Here is a 3,103-nt window from a genome sequence, read left to right as displayed (position 1 = left end):
TCAAAGACCTAGAAGCAATTCCTTTGAAATGTAACCATTAAGAAGTTCTTGTCAGGGAGGTAACCAAGGAGGAGGAAGCCATGGCCGTGGCTCTCCACAGGCTGCTGGCGGGCGTCAGGGTGGGCGCCACCGTCCGGATCAGGGAGTGAGGCCTGGCTGGTGGGCTGGGTGCCCCGCGCCTTAGCCAGCGCCTGGCTGCCCATGTGGCTGCAGCAGCGGCTCAAGGAGCTGCTCTCAAGCAGCTGGGCCTGCCACCTCCTCTGCTGCTTGGCCTCCTGCTGCTGTTCCACGCTCCAGGGTGCGGCAGGCGATGGGTGGCGGGCGGCCTGCGCCTGCAGCCCTGGGCCCACTGCGAGCTGGGCGCCCCCAAGCCCTCTTTCTGCCTAGGGGCGGCCACCCGCGCCTGGCGCGGCCTGCAGGATTGCTGCAAGGCCATTGTGCTGGGCCCAGGAGTGCAGGCCTTGGTGGCTATTGGCTTCCTACCCCTGAACATGACAGCCAACCAGCTGTGGGTGACTCCTGGAGAGCGGGAGCCCCACCCCCACCCCCCGTAGCGCTGGACTTCGTGCCCTTCTGCATCTGCACCCACTGAAGGTGCTGGCACAAGCTGTAGAGGCTGTGCTGCTGCTGCGGGAGGGACTGCTGCGCAGGGTGCGTTGCCTGCAGCTCGAAAGCCTAGGCCCTGGTCCTTCAGCCGCCGGCCCTGAGCCCGCCTCAGCCTCCTGTCTTGCCGCGGGATCTGGCCATGACTGTGTGTTGCTGCAGGAGGACTTTATGTCTCACAGGGCCGACTCCACGTCTATCTGCAGTGCATTCAGCTCAACAACCCAACGCAGCACATGGCTGCGCTGCAGACTGTGGGTCTCACTGCAGGCCGGTCCTGAAAGCCTTCACCAGCGTCCTGGAGAATGTTGGAGATCATCAGTTCCTCCTCTATTTAGGCCGATCCACACTAATGCCCTCTAGGCAGGGGCACCTGGTAGTGGTGGCTGCCAAAAAGCTAGTAAACCAGCTCCAGGTGGCTCCCAAGATGCAACTGGATGAAATGGTCCTCCGGATGGTGTATGCCTCAGGCCCCATCAACCCCTAAGTTCTCAAAAGCAAAGCCAGCCGCTAAGGAGCTAAAGGCACTCCAGGACTTGGCCCGGAAGGAGATGCTGGAGCTCTTGGAGATGCCTGCGATTGAGCTGCTTCCGGACCACCAGTGCCTCTGGGTGCAGCTGTTTTGCCCAGTGGTGGAAATGAAGATCACCCTATGCCCACAGGCCATCAGGCCTGACCCTGAACCTGACACTTTACTACATGCTCTGCTGTTCACCAGCCCCTCTGCTCAGTCCCTCCTTGAGCCACGGAAGCGAGACCAGCTGGAGGCCAACCTCAACTACGAAGACCACTGCTTCAGCAACCACGCCACCATGCACACCAAGAACCTGTGGCCTGCCCAGCTGTCCTTGGTGCGGCAGATCCTGCAGCTCTCTGACCTGTGGAGGCTGACCCCCCAGAAGCGTGGCTGCAAGGGGCTGGTGAAGGTGGGCACTCCGGGCATCCTGCAGGGCATGATGCTCAGCGTTGGGGGGCTGCAGTTCACAGACAACCACCTGCAGTTCCAGGCCGACCTGGACGTGCTGCACAACAGCTATGCGCTGCACCGTATCCACTACAAGAATGACCACATTGACCTGGCCAACGCCGAGGGCAAGCCCTACCTGCACATGTCCGTGAAGTCCCTCAGCCAGCCAGTCAAGATCTTCGCATATGAGGCGGACTGCCTGGAGAACCCAGTGGAGCTGACCTCGGCCTTTGGGAGCCACACCTTCTCAGTCCTGGTGACACAGCCCATCAGGCTGCTGCTCCTCATCTCCACCGACCTCACACACCTGCAGGACCTGTGGCCCACGCTGCACCCCAAGGCCATCCTGGCCCTCAATGAGCACATGGCCCAGCAGGACCCAGGGCTGCCCTTCCTCATCTGGTTCAGCGTGGCCTACCTCATCACCCTCTTCCACCTCTTCCTCTTCAAGCTCATCTACAACGAGTACTGCCCATCTTCAGGAGTAAGGAAGACCCCAGTGTCTGAGGAACTGCGAGTCCTGCTTTCTGCCACTGTTGCATAAGACACCATCTACTGCTACAGACAAGGGATCCTTTGGAAGCACCTACCCTTTGTGCCTTGTGGGGGACAATGATGCAGAAGTGCTTATAGATGCCAGCTTGCATTGGAAGGAACAAGTGTCTCGTGGGGAGGGAGGGACCAGTGGACCTGTAAGCCTTCCACTCAATAAAGTGAACCTGTGCAGAGCTTATATATATATATATATATATATATATATATATATATATATATATATATATATTATATATTGTTTTCTAGTGACTATGGTAGAGGAGTCTTAACTCAGAAAAACATCAACTAGCAAGTAAAAATGTTCTAATCCCACTGACTAATCTCCCTTACCCTGAATGCTTTCTAGTACTTTAGGTGCTGGGTTACCTTGACACTTAAAACTCTCCCTTCTTTTGGTTCAATAGAGTTGAGTTCAGACTCTCTTTCCTATTAAAATAGTCTTCGATAAAATCTTCTTTAACTTTTTAACTAGTCTAATGAAAGGAGATAAAATAGATTCCATGAATGATAAAGACTTAGAGAAAGAAACAATTTGAATATTATGTTGTATGTCAATGAGAGAAACAAAAACAAAACAAAAACCCATATAGCATTTTTGGCAGGAAGTTTTGGTAAAGTGGTTTCTATAAAGTGGCAGAAGAGCAAGGGATGGATATAGGAGGACATAAGTCATAGCCATAGGGTTGGAGGTAAGTGGTCCAGCCTTCTTATGATCTGCCTTCCCTGTTAAACTTGAAGGGGATGTAGATGACTTGTATAAGTTCTAAAAAATTGTCTTTTTTCATAAGGATAAGAATGGTTGAGAGAGTAAGTGAGGTATCTTATGATCTTTCCTCCTCCACCCATCTTGCTCAGAAGTAGGAGTAGACATTTGAAAACATAAAGTGAAAGGAGATAAGTCAAAAGAGTTTCATGTTAGGACAGATCTCCATAGGTAACTTCATGCCACCAAAGAGGGAGTAGTGGTACAGTTATTTT

The 3,103-nt window shown here is 53.3% G+C and overlaps 1 pseudogene; it reads left to right on the top strand.

Moving 5' to 3' along the window:
- The first annotated feature begins 201 nt into the window (after nt 1-201).
- Nucleotides 202-2,077, top strand: LOC144255685 (uncharacterized protein KIAA2013 pseudogene; annotated as a pseudogene).
- Nucleotides 2,078-3,103: the final 1,026 nt, after the last annotated feature.

This window comes from Urocitellus parryii, chromosome 7 (assembly GCF_045843805.1).
Source record: "Urocitellus parryii isolate mUroPar1 chromosome 7, mUroPar1.hap1, whole genome shotgun sequence".
NCBI lineage: Eukaryota > Metazoa > Chordata > Mammalia > Rodentia > Sciuridae > Urocitellus > Urocitellus parryii.
This window is presented reverse-complemented; position numbering and strand designations above follow the sequence as displayed.